The sequence below is a fragment of the Anser brachyrhynchus genome, assembly GCF_964034855.1.
Source record: "Anser brachyrhynchus genome assembly, chromosome: 24".
Classification (NCBI taxonomy): Eukaryota; Metazoa; Chordata; class Aves; order Anseriformes; family Anatidae; genus Anser; species Anser brachyrhynchus.
In genome coordinates, this window is record NC_137717.1 from 7440018 (window position 1) to 7456671 (window position 16654).

Here is a 16654-nt window from a genome sequence, read left to right on the forward strand (position 1 = left end):
AATCATGATGTCAGGATTCTCCTCTGGGGCAGTGGAAGTGGAGTACGTTCCCTGTAACTTCTCTGTCTCTAGGATTATTTCCCGTTTTTGGAAGGTGGGAAGCTGGCACATGGAGGATTGCTCCGGGTCTTGGCTGAAGTCTCAGAAAGGACAGCACACTAAGTGCTGCAGCCCACATTTCATTAACCTTTTTAGAGTCACTGATCATGTTATAGCAGAAATACATGCTCATAATGCATATCAGTAGCATGCATTGCTTTGAAGGAGTTATCCCACCATCCTTCTGATAACTGATCCAATTCTCAGTCTGATCAAATTCAACTCCATCATCCACTGCCTTGGCCATCCCAACACACTCCACCACAGGCCACGTCCATCAAAGCAATTCAGCCTCTCCTTTGCATTTCTTTCACAGCCTTTTTCTTGGTGGTGGTGCCTCTGATGAGAATTGCACCATAAAGTAACGTAGTGGAATGACCCACATACTGCAGGATCAGGCAGAGCAGTTATGTAGATCACAGAATTACAGTCCTCTCTCTCTAGTTACACACAAAGGGTTTAATTGCCACCCTGCTTGGAGGAGCCTTTCCATTTGGCATTAACACAGCAAGACAAGATTCGTTTTAACATGACCCAGCAATGTTGCCAGCAGTGGCTGACCCCCAGAACAAAGAGCACCCTGGAAAGTTTCCTGCAGTCTTACAAGCACTACTACGAGAATGTCTGCGATATGACATACCCTCGTTCCCTCAGGAGTCCTTTCCCATCTCCCACAATGACAGTCACAGCCTGAAGTGTGTATAACCCCAGAAGTCACAGTATCAGACTGTGTAGACGTTTTTTTGCTCTACAGGAAAAGGTTTCCTGTCATGAAGACACTGCTTATTTGTGTAACTATTAAACTTCCCCTCCTCTTCCACAGATGCCCTTCCTGTGTTGTCCATCCTGCCTGCATCGTGTGCTTTCTGGATGCTTGTGTTCAATCTGGCACAGTCTTGTGGACACAGGGAGAGCAGAAAATACCAGGAGATGTACAGAGAGTGAAGTACGCAGCTTTAACTGCACAAACTTACCTGTTTTACAGCTTGAAAACAAAACAAAACAAAAACAACCACCACCAACAACAAAAGATACTACTAGGGCAAGAGGATAAAAGGTAAACCAAGAGTCAGGGTCAGAGCTGGAAGCCAGAATGAAGGTCTTGGTTCCTTAGGGACTTCAAGGAGAGAGTCAAATATGTTTTTTCAGCAACCCCTCTCACAATCCGGCCAGCATAATCCTGACATGTCCTGCTTTATACCAGCGTCTGCTGAGAGCTACAGGCTTGCCTTGCCACAGAATAGAATAGAATAGAATAGAATAGAATAGAATAGAATAGAATAGAATAGAATAGAATAGAATAGAATAGAATAGAATAGAATAGAATAGAATAGAATAGAATAGAATAGAATAGAATAGAATAGAATCAGTTCAGTTGGAAGGGACGAACAAAGGTCATCTGGTCCAACTGCCTGACTTCTTTAAGGCTAGCCAGAAGTTAAAGCATATTATTGAGGGCATTGTCAAAAAGTCTCCTGAACATTGCCAGGCATGGGGCACCAACCACCTCACTAGGAAGCCCATTCCAGTGTTTGACCACCCTCATGGTAAAGGAATTTTTCCTCATGCCCAGTCTGAACATCTCTCGGCACAGCTCGGTGCCATTCCTGTGCATCCTGTGATCAGTTACCAGGGAGAAGAGACCTCCCTCTGTGCTCCCCCTCCTCAGGCAGTTGCAGAGAGCAAGGAGGTCACCTCTTGGCCTCCTTTTCTCTAGACTAGACAACCCGTGTGTCCTCAGCCTCTCCTCATAGGACATGCCTTCCAGCCCTTGTACCTCCTTTCTTGCTCTCCTCTAGTTGCTTTCAAGGACCTTAACATCCTATTTCTATTCCGGATCCCAGGACTGTGTAAAATATTCAAGGTGAGGCCACACCAACGCTAGCTATAGCAGGAGAATCACCTCTTTTGACCAGCTGGCTATGCTGTGTTTAAAAGTCAGTGACAGGCATAGCACCCCATAACCACCCCTATGCCACCCCAAAATCAGGTTTGCCCTCTTGGCTGCCAGGGCACACTGCTGGCTCCCATTGAGCCCGCTGTCAGCCAGCACCCCCAGGTCCCTTTCAGCTGAGCTGCTCTCCAGCCACTCATCTCCCAGGCTGTATCTGTGTCTGGCCTCACGCCTCCCCAGGTGCAGCACCCGTCGTTTTCCTTTGTTGAACTTCATTCTGTTGATGATTGTCCAGTGCTCCAATCTACCTAGATCCCTGTGCAAGGCCTCTTGTCCCTCTAGGGAGTCAACAGCACCTCCAAGGTTAATATCACCAGCAAATTTACTAAGGATGCACTCCACTCCTGCACCCAGATCATTGATAAAAATGTTGAACAGGACTGGCCCTAGAACTGAACCTTGGGGAACACTGCTGGTGACCAGCTGCCAGCCAGATGTAACATGATTGACTATGACCTTTTGAGCCTTACCGTGGAGTCAGTTCATCACCCAGCATAGCATCACCCAGCTGTTTGTCTCACAGTTGGACAATTTGTCCAGATGGATGCTGTGAGGGAAAGTATCAAAGACCTTACTAAAATCCCGAAAGATTACGTTTATCCTCTTCCCTTCATCCACCAAGTGGGTGACCTTATCATAAAAGGAGATCAAATTACTAACTTTCTGCAGGACTTTCTGTTCATAAACCCATGTTGCTTATGCTTGGTAATAGCTTTGTTCTTCAAATGCCTTACAATCTTCTCCATAACTTTTTGAGGGACTGAGGTTAGACCGACAGGTCTGTAGTTTCCTGTCTCCATGAGAGGTCTTCTCTCATGCCCTTTTTGTTGGTGGCTGTAACACTGACCAACTTCCAGTCAGCAGGGACCTCCTCAGACTCACCAGATCTTTGGTAAATTGCAGAAAAGGATCCAGCTGTAACATCTGCTAACTCCTTCAATACTCTGGCATGAATGGCTGTCAGGCCCCGTGGATTTATGAATGCTGAGCTGATAAAACAGTTCCCTTAGAATTTTGGTGACCACAGATGGAAAGTCACTGATCCCTCAGTCATGGTCCTCCAACTCTGAGGACCGGACAGCCCAAGATCTGTTGTAGCTATTAAATGCTGAGGCAAAAAAGGCATTAAATGCTTCCACTTTCTCCTCATCCTTAGCTGTTAGGTGACCATCTACTTCAAATATCAGTCCAATGTTTTCCTTTGACCTCTTGCTATTGATGAACTTGAAAAAGCCTTTTTTGTTGTCTGATAACTTCATGTTGCCTAAGGCAGGGCTTGCCTTCAGACTGGTCCTTTAAGAACTACTAATCCTGTTCCTACCTCATGCTCCAAGGCATCACGCTAGCAGCGAGCCCTAAGGTCACGGTGTTCCTGCAAAAACTTGGCAGCAAAGCTGCCACTTGGTTGTCCAAGTAATACTGAATTTTTGTCTGCATTTCACTGAGGGAGCATCTTCTACAGTGTCCTTCAGGTGTCCTGATACCTGGTTCTAAACTTGAAATCAAAGACTTGGAGTAGCTGATGCCAACATCTAATTAGAAATACCGATAGAGGCAATGATAGCAAGTGTATCAGTCCTTGCTCAGATCTGAGGACACACAACACACTAACAGAGTAATTCACTTGGAAGGGACCTCTGGAGGTTGCTAGTCTAAAATCCTACTCAAAGCAGGGCCAGTTGTGACATCAGACGAGGTTACTGAGGGTTCTTTTCAGCCTTCCAAGACTGAGGCCCAAAACTGGACACAGTCATATTCTAGATGTGCTCTAACAAGTGCTGAGTAGAACATAATAATCACTTCCCTTGATTTATCAGCAATGCTTCTGTTAATACAGCCTTCTCTGCTGCCAGGACACACTGCTGACTCCTGTTCAGCTTGCTGCCTACCAAGACTCCCAGGTCCTTTCCAGGAAAGCTGCTACCCGTCCAGTCAGTACTCAGCCTGTTACATTGCAAAGGGTTCTTCCTTCCCTGGTGCAGGATTTTGCATTTGTCCTTGCAGAATTTCATAAGGTTTCCATTGGCCCCTTTGTTAAACCTGTCTAGGTTTCTCTGAATGGTGGCTCTGCCCATGAACGTATGGATTAGTCTCCCCAGCTCATTGTCATCTGCAAACCTGAGTGCACTCTGTTGCTTCCTCTGAGCCATTGATAAAGTTGTTAAACGTGACAGATCTCAAAATAGTTCTCTCTAGTACTCTGCTTGGTATCAAGCTGTCCATCCATCCTGACTACAACATCCCAAATTGGTTACAAGAATATTGTGGGAATCAGTGTTGAAAGCCTTACTAAAATCACAGTAAAGAACTGACTTGCTAAAGTTAACAAGCTGGCCAAAGTTATAAGGAGAGCTTTAAACTAGACTTAGCAGGGGAAGGGAATGGAGTTTTGAGTAACAGAGAAGAGCCAGGAGCTACTGATGTATTAGGAACCAACACTGAAAAACCTGTTAAAGTCCTCAAAGTATGTTCCTCTAAAAAGGTGACAGGGTTGATAGTCCAACTGAAGTGTCTCTATACTAATGCACATAGCTTTGGTAACAAACAGAAGTTGGAAGCCACTGTGTACTTAGAAAGCTATGACCTAATCAGTACCACTGAGACATGGTGGGACACGAACCATATTGAACATACACAAGACTATGGGACCCAACAAGATGCATCCCAGGGTCCTAAGGGAATTGGCTGATGTGGTTGCTAAACTATTCTCCACATCATACTTGAAAAGTCCTAGCTGTCAGGAGAGGTCCCCAGTGACTGGAGAAAAGGGAATATTGCACCCCTTTTTAAAAAGGGTCACAAGGAGGATCCTGGAAACTACCCACCAGTAAGTCTCACCTTGGTGCCTAGTGAGATCATGGAACAGGTCCTTCTGGATGTCATGTCAAAACATATGGAGGATAGGAAGGTGATTAGAGACAGACTATATGGCTTCACTAAGGGCAAATCGTGCCTGACTAATCCAGTGGCCTTCTAAGATGGACTGACTATATCGGTGGACAAGGGAAGAGCTACTGATGTCATCTGCCTGGACTTCTGTAAGGCCTTTGATACAAATTGTCACCTGAACATTTCTCATCTACACAATGCGAGGACTTCCATGTATCACAAAACCACAGATAATGGTCCTTTGAGAGGCTAGATGGTCCATTCCGATTGCCTCATCTGGATCAACTATATTTTTGTTCTTCCCCTGTCTTGCCTACTTCCAATGATGAACAGAATGGCAAAATATCGTAGAATAGAACATGATCCACTACTGTTCTTTGGGCAATTACAAGACACTGTCATTCAAGAACAAAGAAACTGTCCCCTTTCTTTGATTATAGGCTAGTTCAAAAAGGCATATGGTCCAATATTACACCATTGTCAATGCTGGTAAATATTTGGTATAATGCTTCAGAAATTCATATTTGAAAAAAAAAATGATGTGGAACTAGCATAGGAAAACACTAACTAAGGATCATAAATGAAAGATAAATAACATCACACAGCTGAAAGGAGGAGGCTGTTATGTCAGAGATCAATGTCCATATTTACCGTGTCATTAATCGTCTGTGGATCACAGTCAAGAGAATACAAATGCATTTCAAAGAAGGCACACGAGAGCTGCGTGATTTCTAAGAGCCTCTCCAGTTAAACTCTGGTAATATTGAGCACAAAGGTAAAGTAAAACACTTTTTTTTTTAATTTGTAAAGAAGTACATATTGTGGTTGTTCCAACACATAGTTATTTCAATGACAAATTAGAATTTATTCAAAACAGAAGAATTAGATAAATAAAAGTCAAAGCATTGTGTGTTCACTGCAGAACTCTGCAATTAGATTTCAGTGCAGGATATTCCAACAACTAAGGAAGAAGACATCTGTCTTTTTTTCAATTACCAGAACTTTCCCTAGGACCTTTCAAAAAATTATAAAAAGCAGTCTTGCGATGACATTAGCTAGCTTTCCTGGCACTCTCAAAGGCATCCTTCTGGTCTCATGTGTATGCCTAATTCAGCTGATATTTTTATGATGTCTGCTCCAGGAAGGGGTGAAATACCCCCTAAACTCAGTTGACTTTAATGACATTTCCACTGCCTTGGAAGAAAGACTGAAATGAGACTTGAGTCTGTACTGGAGTTGTCTAACATATTCAGACAAACCTAGCTTTGAGTGCATGCAAATCCCGTTTATTACTGCCAACAGCAACCACTACCCATTATGCTGTTCTCCCGATATGTCAGATTCTGTCTTATGATGCTGGTGAAGACAGAGATGAAGAGCCTTGGTCTAAAGATGATGTGGCACTGTCACTGTAATGCCACAGCATATGCTTTGTTACCAGGAGGAAGATGGTATGAACTGAATATGACATTGTCCTGTTTCTGATGTTGCTGCTTGCTTCTCAGAGATCAGTACCTTTGTTGCTGTACCTTGATATGGTTGTGGGCTCCCAGGGGACATCATGGTAGAATCTTGTAACTACAACATAGGAGTCAATGTTTCTTTTTTTTCCCCACTTAACTGTGTTTATTCATATTCCTAAAGTCTGTGTGGCACCTAGCATAGCCAAGGCTCCAGCTCTGTCAGAAGCTTTTAGAAGCTAATTCAATAAATATTGGGATCTTATCATGACCCTGATGTTAATACTTAAAGGTTGAAGCCCTGCAATCAAGTAATAATGTAAGAATTTCAACTGCCATTAAAAAAAACTTCTCATCTTCCTTGCAGAGAACAACAAAAAATTTTGTTTTGATGGATGCCACTGGCTCATAAACCCGTGGGCTGATTCAACTCACTAAACTGGCAGAAAAGTATTCACTTCGTGTTAATTTTCTGCCAGTTTAATGAACAGAACAAATGCTAGAAGTGGTGCAACAGAAGCAGGACAGACTCAAAAGTAGTTTCAGGAGGACAGGACAGAACTGCATGTATCATCATTAGCAAGCTGTTAGATCAACTTACATACCTCATTTAAATTCACCATAGAAACAGCAAGTACAGAACAGAAAGAGCATCTGAAAAGTCACTTCAGGCACTTCACAGACTAGATGACTAGATATTTTTCATAGCTACTGAGAAATCTGTTACCCGTGAGCCTGTCTAATCCCTTTTCCTACTCATATCTCTGGTGTTTGTGGCATCCTGTGGTCATGCACTTCTCATGCTATCAAGCAGTGCATAAACTGCAAGAGCTACTTTTGTTTGTATAAACCTGCTACACCCTTCTGTTGTCAGACATGCTGACAGTTTCTGTTGCTTCCCCATACTATTCATGATTTTATGGGCGTTTCATCTCCCCTCCCCCCACCTCATTTCTGGTCACATTATTTACACTCTGCACCCTTGGGAATACACAACCTTTTCTGCCAAGTACTATAAGAAGAGGAAGCTGCCACGCCACAGTGACAGTCTTTGAGATAAGAAAGAGACCTGGGGGAAAGAGATCACTGCTTCCCTCCCAACTTTAACCCACTCTGCTATTCATATCAAGCACACAAGCACAGTGACCTTCTCCAGCCCACCCTAAGCACAGCACCAACAGCATAACCTCTGGTGTATCTTCTCCTCCCTCGCCCTGTGCCTCTGCATCCTCTTTCCTCTTCCTGTTCCAGCCCCTGCGTAGCTTGCCCCGCTGCTAGTTCCCTTTACTCTTCAGGGTGAGTTGGGCTCCCTGACTTTGTTCTTGTCTCCTCTGCCAATTTTTGGCAAAAGGTTGCCTCTGTTGCCAAACTTTGGCTCAGTATTCCCCACTGCAGCCCAGAGCTAGGTCTGCCTTCAGCACTTTCTTACGTCCCCACTTGCCCCTTTCTGCCATTTTGTCTGATGCTTCCATTGGACGCACTAAGTCCCCACAAATAAGAAAGGAAAAAAAGTGTTCCTTCCCCTCAGGACAGCTAGAGCTTCCTTATTTCTCCTCATTTCCTTTAGGTCATGCATCACATTTCCTTTTCTGTGAGAAAACTTTCTCTAACCCTACAACACAGCTTTTTTCGCCAGCGTATCTCCTCAGACAGCTGCAGGCCTGTTGCCACATCCATGGTATCGTCAGCTGCAGCCATGCCACTTCCACCACAGTGGGTAGGGCGTCTCCCATGCTGATCCAGAGGTCTGACACACTGACATTCCCTGGTTTTCCAGTCACTGTCTCTTCCTCACACTGGAATCCTCACCTGGAAGCTGGTTCAGATACAGTTTTGGTATCTGAACCTTCTGGCTTCTTTGTTCTTCTTTATTTCTCCTTAGAGCTCAGCATGTTCCTCAGTATTTCCCTCACACCTCCCTTGACTGCCTCCCATCAGTTCATTGTCCAAATGCTGCTGACATATTGTGGCACAGGAGACTGAGAAGCATCCTCCATAGCCCATAATGAGCATGACTCTGTTGATTGCATTAATCAGAGAATCATTTAAGTTGGAAAAGACCCCTAGGATCACCAAGCCCAACCATTAACCTAGCACTGCCACGTCTACCACTAAACCATGTCTCTAAGCACCACATCTACGTGTCTTTCGAATACCTCTGGGTATGATGACTCAGCTACTTCCCCAGGCAGCCTGTTCCAATGCCTCACAACCCCTGCAGTGAAGAAATTTGTCCTAATATCCAACCTAAACTGCCCCAGCGCAACTTGAAGCCATTTCCTCTTGTCCTTTTGCTTATTGCTTGGGAGAAGAGACTGAATGCATGATGAGGACTCACTAAGGCCTGGGGCACAGGTACAATGGCCATCTCTTGGCTTGAAAGGATGGGTGCTGATTTTCCAAAACTCAAAGCAGAATGCCAGTACTACCACTAGAAACCTGTCTTCCTCAGATACCCATCAATGGCTGCTAAGTAGCCTACCTGGGTGCCAGGAGTGATCCCGCACAGACCACTGCAGCCAACTGCTAACAACAAAAGCAGGTGCGATCCACACAGATGATACTGAAGGATACACCAAGGAGAGAGCCTACGGTGGGGAGACACATCCCACTTTCTGGCCCTTCCCTTCACATCCTCTCCTGAATGTTGTCCCCCTGTATCTATCCCAGCACCCAAACCTCCATAATGTTGGGGGCTGAACTGGGAACAAGGATAGTAAATGCACACTGTGAGACCAATCACTCCCTTCTGCCCTAAGAGGATACCCCCACAGCATATCAGAGGCGTGGAGTTTTGAGGAGATAACTGACCTTGTCCTCCTGGAGACTGTGGTACAGGAGTCTCAGCATCCCTGGTCAGTGCTAGAACAGTGTTTTCATCCCTGGGCTCCAGGGGGGACTTTTCTTCAAGAGCTGTGACTTAGCTGCCATTTCCAAAGCCTAACCTCTGCCACCCTGGGGAAACTTGATAGTGCTGCCAGGGGCCATGAGCTGAGCTCTGGGCCTTTGGGATATGCTAGAATGACGAAGCATTTTGGTGAGCCTTCAGTAAGTATGAGCATAGCCAGCCAATTGTTGGGGGTGTCAGCCCAGCCCTGCTGCAGGTCCCACTCATTACATGCAGCCTTCTACACCTGGCACCCAAGATGATGGTGCCGAACCTGCTGGCAGAGATGGGCCCTTTGACTAGCCCATGTCCCAGAATGGATCCCCCAGGCTTCTCCCACCAGCAAGGCACAGGAGCCAACAGGTGGCACGTTGTCAGGGAGCAGAAAGCACACATTTTTCACTTGTTTTTTGTTCCTTCCTTGTCCTTGGGGAGCAGTTCAGTTCACTAAATGGTTTTCCTGGTCATAAGGGCACACCATGAAATGTCAAAACACAACACAACTAAATGTCTTAGGTGAATCTTTGTACTAACAAGATATATTGTATCACTGTTGTGTTCTTGGTATTGCATTCCTGCAACTCCATGTGAACACACACAATATTCTACCAGAGCATTACAAGATGAATCACCTAGCACTTGAAGCATCTTCCTTTGGCATTGCCTGAAATTTATTTGGAATAAACTGGAATATATATACATAACAGTATTGTAATAAATATACAGTATTGGACTATAGCTAACACACCTACTAGTAAAAGGGGACAATGCATTATAAGACTTCCAAGTCTGCCTGCGGGCTGGAAGCACTCATCAGCTGCTGACCCGATCCTCCTTTGACCCAAATGGGCAGTTCCAGCCCAATGCTATACAAAGGCATTGATAGCTATCACTCTCAGTGTCCATCATCACACCACCCTCTAGGAAAAACTCTGTATTACGTTAGTCCTGGGGTTTTGCTTAATAGCAGAGAAATACTTTGAGCAGCTTTTTCCATTTGGTGCTGGTCCATTTGGACAAGGCCTCTTGTCTCCAGCTCCATCTAAACATCTTTGGGTTGCACATACCTGTGGTGGTTTTACTCATCTGAGCAGCTGAGCTCCACCACAACCGCTCTCTCACTCCCCCTCCTCAAAAAGAAAGGGGGAGAAAATAAGATGAAAAGGGCCCAAGGGTTGAGATAAGGACAGGGAAATCACTCAACAATCATCCTCACGTGTAAAACAGTGTCAGCATAGGGAGATTAAGGTATTTTATTGCCCATTACTAACAAACTAGAGCAGTGAGAAACTAAAACACCTTCACTCTACCCACCCTATTCTACATCCTCCCCCTGAGCAGCGCAAGGGAACGGGGAACGGGGGCTGCGGTCAGTCCCTGACACTTCGTCTCCACCGCTCCTTCTCGGTCCCTCTCTGCCCCTGCTCCCCGTGGGGTCCCTCCCACGGGATGCCGTCCTTCCCGAACTGAGCCTGCGGGGGCTGCAGCTCTTCAAGAACTGCTCCCACACGGCTCCGTCCCACGGGGTCCATCCCCCAGGAGCAAACTGCTCCAGCCTGGATCCCCCACGGGCAGCAGCTCCCCCGAGACCCCCCGCTCCTGCGTGGGCTCCTCTCCATGGCTGCAGCTCCGGCCCGGGGCCTGCTCCTGCGGGGGCTCTCCACGGACCGCAGCCTCCTCCAGGCCACCTCCACCTGCTCCACCGGAGGCACTAAGATAAAGTTAGCTCCGGCCGCGCCCCCGGGACCGGCCGGGCGGGCAGCGGGGCCCGGCGGGCGCAGGGCCGCCCGGCTGCGCGAGGCCTGGTCCGAGCCGGCAGCCCCACGCCCGGCTTTCCCCCAAAATGGCCGAAGCTCCCTCACCGGCTTCTCCCAACTACGGAGAAAGCGAAGGAAGCCGTAGGATCTGGGCCCGGGCGCCGGCGGAGGGCGCCGCGGGGCGGCACCGCGGCCGGGCCGGCTGGCACGGAGCAGGAGCAGGGCCTAGGCCCGGGACCCCCGCCCCGCCCCGCCCGGCAGCGCCGTGCTCCCGCCCCCCGCCCCGCCAGCCCTGCTCCCCCCGCGGTGACGCCAGGCGCCGCCCGGTGCCGCGGCCCGCCTCTCATTGTCAGCGGCCGGACCCGCAGCCCGAGCCCGAGCCCCGCGGGCTGCGGCTGCCCGAGTCGCGGCGCGGCTGCCCCAGCCCGGGTCGGCCCGGCGGCTGCCCGCGCGGACCGAGCGCGCCGCGGGCGGAGGCCGAGCGCGGCCGCTGCCGCTGCCCAGGTAGGCAGAGGTGGGCGCCGCGGGCGGGCTCGGCGGAGGGTGGCGGGGAGGGCCGCGGGCGGGCGGGTGCCGCGGCCCCGTCCGGAGCCCCGCGACGCCGCCGCCTCCGCCCGACCGGCGGGGTGGGGAGGAATTCGAGGCATCCGCTTTGTCTGCGCTGCCGGCAGACCGCCTTCCAGCCGCCCGCGCCGGGCGGGTGCCGCGGGACCGGGGCGCCCGCGGCGCGGCGGCGGCGAGACCCCGACCGCGGCGAGGCCGCGCTGCCGGGAACGGCCGGGCCGGGCCTGCCCCGCCGCGCCAGGGCCTGGCGGGCTCCGGCACTGGCCCCGCGCCCGGCCCGCCCGCGCGGCCCGCGGCGGTCGCTCCGGGGAGCTCGGCGAGAGCAGTGCGGCGCCCCGCGGGGCTGCCCCGCCGCCGGTGGGAGCCGCCCGCGGGCGGGCTCGGGCTCTGCTCGGTTGCCTCCGAGGAATCTCCCGAGCTCCTGAAGCAGCCGTTCACCCGGCGGCGGGGACGGAGCGGGGCCCGCGGCTGGCCGCGGGGTCGCGGCGCGGCCGGCCGGAAGGCACACGGCCTTTTCGCCAGGCTGGAGCGCTGCGGGTACTCTGCAAAGGCGTGCGGAAATTCACCGACGTTTTGGAGACAAATAAATGCCTAATACACGTCCAACGCTGGGCGTAGGGTTCTCTGCTACGGTTATCGTGTAGTTGACCTTCTTGAGGTTTCTAGACGCTTAAGGCATGGGGTTCCTGTGAATAGCCATCAGTTTTTGTTTTTTTTTCTCCTGCAACTATCTACTCGCTTTCCTGTCAGTTATTTATCTGATTTTTCCTCTCTTTCCCAGCCCACCCGCTCTTATTTATGATGAATAACGTTCTCCCTGTTATGTGTGAGCTTCTCTGATGCTCTCTTGTTAATCAGGTTAAGCCCTCTTTGCTCCCTTGTCTTGAGGGAATTCATTGATTTAACATCACAGAATCTCCTTTCTTTTCTCCTCATAAAACTTACTAAAATACTGCAATTGGCTTTGCCAGGTGTCACAAGTTGTTGGTATGTAGAGCAAGTGGAGTAGCAGACCTTTGGTGGTTGTCCTTGGTGACCACACTTTCATTGCAAATTTGCATTTTATTTTCTAATGCTGCACTTGAAGCCTTTAAACCAATCAAACCTAAGTTAAAGTGACCATACCAACTAGTCAGCACCTTCTGATTAGGTGTAGTTGGATTAGATTTTAATAGGTGCATAAATGCTATTAAAATTCTCCACAAAGTCACTGAAAATAGTGCTCACAATTGCAGCATGCATTGAGGTTGTTTCTTATCAAGTCTCTAGTTGAACTGAGAGCTTCCTGGGCGGAATCTCTCCTAAGCGGTACTGCATAGTGATGATAGTAAAAGGGGAAATATTTTACAACCCTGGAGTTTTCTTCGGCATTCAGGATTTAGAAAAAATGCAGTTACTTACCATATGCCTACGGTCTTTTGGCAGAGACACGCATTTCCTTGCCTACTGGATAATGAAGAGGGACAGTATTCCTCTGTATTTCTACTACATGTGTGAGTACAAAACCAACAATTATATGCTTTGGTTAGTTAATAAAGCCCATGGCCAGTCAATGTGTTTCAGTAGGCGCAGTGTGCTACGTGGCCATTTCACATCGGTGGTACTTGCAGAAGCATAATTCCTCTATTGTGTCGGATCCACGGCAGTAAGGATGGCTGCACTGGCTCCGGTACTCGAACTCTTCCCAGTACTGATTAAGCTTGCTCATACAGCAGAAAAGGATCTGCTCTCTCTTCCTGCGTTTGCTGCCTGCCAAGCTGTTGAGCTGGACAGGCTCCCAGAAGGCTCCAAAAGGCGCTGGGGAACACTGGCTGTGTGTGGGGCTGCGGAGCAGGACCCTGCTCAGCTGTGGTGAGCACAGCCCCTGTCTGGGGTTGTGCCCTGGCAGCTGGGACTGGTTGGGTCACCTAAGCCCTCTCTAACAGGCCAGGCCCTGGAAGTGGAGGAAAGCTTGGAAAGCTGTTTGCTGTGTTTCTTTTGGGCATGTAGCTAAAAATTCCTGAGGGCAGGAGTAAGTCAGGATAAGGAGATATGGAAGCATAGAATAACTTATGAGTAGGCAGGTCCTTGGTAACTAACTTCCCTGCCTTTGTTCTGGTCCAAGTGGCCCTTCAGCCTCAGCTTTCCTTTAATCCTTTTAAATGGTAAAATTTTCTTACTCCAGTTAAGGGCAAGCTGACTGATTTCTACTTTATAGGAAGCCAAAATATGTTATGGCAACATGGTCTCTTTGCTAGCTCATCTGGCTTTCTCTGGGCTCTGAAAATTTGGCCCAGCTGCAAATAAGCTACTGAGTTTATGTATTTAACATAAGTTAGTAAACATAGACAAAAATAGATTTTCTTGCATAAAGAGTACTCTCAGGTCTGGCTGTGACCAGAGATGGTAATTAAAAACAAAACAAAAATAAGTGTGCCTTACTAACAATGTAGGCCAAGTTATTTTGTTCTTTTGGATGAGCTGGTGATTAAATCTTTGAGCATGATCTAACCCTAGTATTGTACACAGGTACTCTGAGATTGTGCTCGTCCTCTGTGAAGCCATTCCTTCCCACCAAGGGCAGTGGTCAGCAAGGAAACAAATGAGACATACCTTGTTATTTTCAGAAGTTTTTCAAAAAGTCTGGTTGGTGTAACTGAGCCAAATCACAAAATGGAACAGTTTTGATGCAAACGTTAAGCGCAAATGAAGCAAATAATCCTGTTTAGGAGGCCATTTGCTTTGGAAGATTGACATGATGATGATCAGGAGCGGCAGCATGTTTTGCACTAACTACTGCAATGCAAGTCATGGGAACTCTTAAAACATATTGGAAGGAGAGCACTTGTGTAAAACTGTTGTACAGTCTTTTTTCTTAGGTAACATTTGGATCTGTGTATGTGATGCAGAAAGCACACATTTTGAAATACTTGGTGACAGCTGATAAGCAAGTGTTGCTTGCTATTGCTTCTTCCATCTCTGGTGCTGGTGGTCTGCTTCACCTTTTAATACTGTTATTCCCTTTGCTTTTCACAGCCTATATTTTTTTGAGGTTTTTGAGTACTTTAATTTGATCTCTTCTGCTGTCAGTGGTCACCAAAGGTGGGATTCATTGCACCCATCCCAGACTCGGCTGTTTGCCCAGATGAACAGACAAAGGCAGACTTCTCCATCTGCTGACCGAGGTCACCCATAGCAGACACTGTGGATGGTCGGTCATATCTCTAGATTTGAGGGCTCGGAGTTGGTGACAGATTCAGTTTGATGGAAAAACCCATGAGCAATTGGTACCCGTGTGTACCGTTCCTGTGGAGGTGGTGGGATTTGTGTTGTCTCAGCAGCCTGAAAATCAGAGTGTGTGAAGTATGGCATTGGATTTTAGCCAACAAAACGTGCCAGCTTAGGTCTTACCCTTTTTGTGTCTCTGTAGGTTCTGGCAGTGATGTTCCCCTGTAGGGGCCCTAATCTCAACAGATAAGGGGTTGTAAGGCACAGTTCAGTCCTCTGTTCTTTAACCCTCAAGCAGGGTGGAGTAAGATAGGCAAGGCTGTTTGTTGCACCTGTCTAAGTGCACTGGCAGTAGACACAGGAGCACAAACACCATACACAAGCAGTTTCTATTTCCTTCTTGGTAAAACAGAGCTGAGACTATTTTGGTGCTTGCTCATAGGGGTTGTACAGCAAATGTAGTGTTTACATTACTGAACTTTTGAGATTCTCATAGAAACACGATACAGAAAGGTAAATGCACTCTTATAATGAAGGGTTGAAAAGATGGAGGGTTTTTAGAAAGTTTAAATTAGTTTTAATATGATACTCAGCCTGCTATGCAGTTTTTTGCCATGAGTGTTGTGTCTGTAGCAGTGAGAGCTGGATGAGTTGTGCCGGTGGTGGAACCCATTAGGATCCACACCAGTAGCCCAGGGAATGAAATGGAGCATTTATCTGCTTAGGAACAAGGTTGCCAAAATACAGTGCTATAAAATGTAGGGAGACATCAGCTGCTAAGTTTGTTTCTGTGTGACAAACAAATGGGAGCTGATGCTTGCTGCTGCAACTTGGAGGAGACAACAGGACTTCTACATTTTGTCCAGTCACGGTTTGGGGAAATGCTAGGTCAGTGCAGGTGGGCATGGTGGTTGAGGGAGGTGGGTTTGCCTTTCCCCTCCTCCTGGCAGCTTTCTCCTCTGGGTGCTCTTTCCAGTTCTCCCCCAGCTGGTGCAGTGTACAGCCATGTGGCAAGAGTGGATCTGGGTGAAAGTTAATTAGCTGCCCCCAAGCCCCTTTAACCCTGCCTACTTCTGTCCTAGCAGAGGACACTTGTCGGGCTGGAGAGGGGCAGCGTGGGGGTAGAAGGCACAAGTAGTGTCAGGCACAGGGCAGGCCTGTCTAAAAACGACTGAATCATCAGTGTGAGGATCTGTTCTGGACACTGTGAGGTCAGTTTTGCAATGTTAATGTTCCCTGATTGTATTAAGGATTGCCACCTGCATGCCCCTGTTTGCATCTGCACCATCACTTCGCTTTCGTGGTGACTTTGGGCACTCTGTGTTTGGGAAGCTGCAGCTCACACAAAGCGCTGTCCACACTTGAGCATCAGTAGTGCAGACTTCACATTTAGAGTGCTATAGTGGAAAAGTTACTGTACTTAAGTCCAAACAATTTTGGCCCTGTGTGCCAGAGCTTCACTGGATTCAGCACACCTCAAACATTTTCTTCTCAAAGTAACTTTTGAGCCATATCATCTGGGGTCTGATTGAACTTAGGCCAGCAAAATCCACTGGTCTCCCAGATTCTCTGGAAAGCTGCTAATGCATGCATGTATCTTGTGCAAGGGGAAGGCTTCCCTCTGCCGCTCCCCGTCCCGCTGTGACTCGACACTGGCCGTTCTGTGCTGCCTCGTCCCAGCGCTGCCCAGCCCCATGGAGCTGGGAGTCCGCAGCATGGCTGTGCTTGGTGCCAGCCCTCGTTCCTCCCTTCGAGGCAGAAGCAGGCTGGCCGCCTGGTGCTGCGGGCAGGTCCTGCTTCTTGCATGCGGTGCTCTGGGATGAAGAGGACCTGTGCT

At 48.2% G+C, this 16654-nt stretch overlaps 1 protein-coding gene across 3 annotated transcripts in view; it reads left to right on the forward strand.

Moving 5' to 3' along the window:
* Positions 1 to 11340: 11340 nt before the first annotated feature.
* LUZP1 (leucine zipper protein 1) overlaps positions 11341 to 16654 on the forward strand; it is a 50160-nt gene continuing 44846 nt past the window's right edge. The window contains exons 1-2 of one of the 3 annotated variants that reach the window (XM_080566737.1): positions 11341 to 11550; positions 13036 to 13103. The gene's annotated coding sequence lies outside the window, so the exon portion shown is untranslated. Of the gene's footprint in view, positions 11551 to 11947; positions 13104 to 16654 lie in introns of those variants that run through there. The other 2 variants (XM_080566738.1, XM_080566739.1) reach the window with 2 other exon arrangements.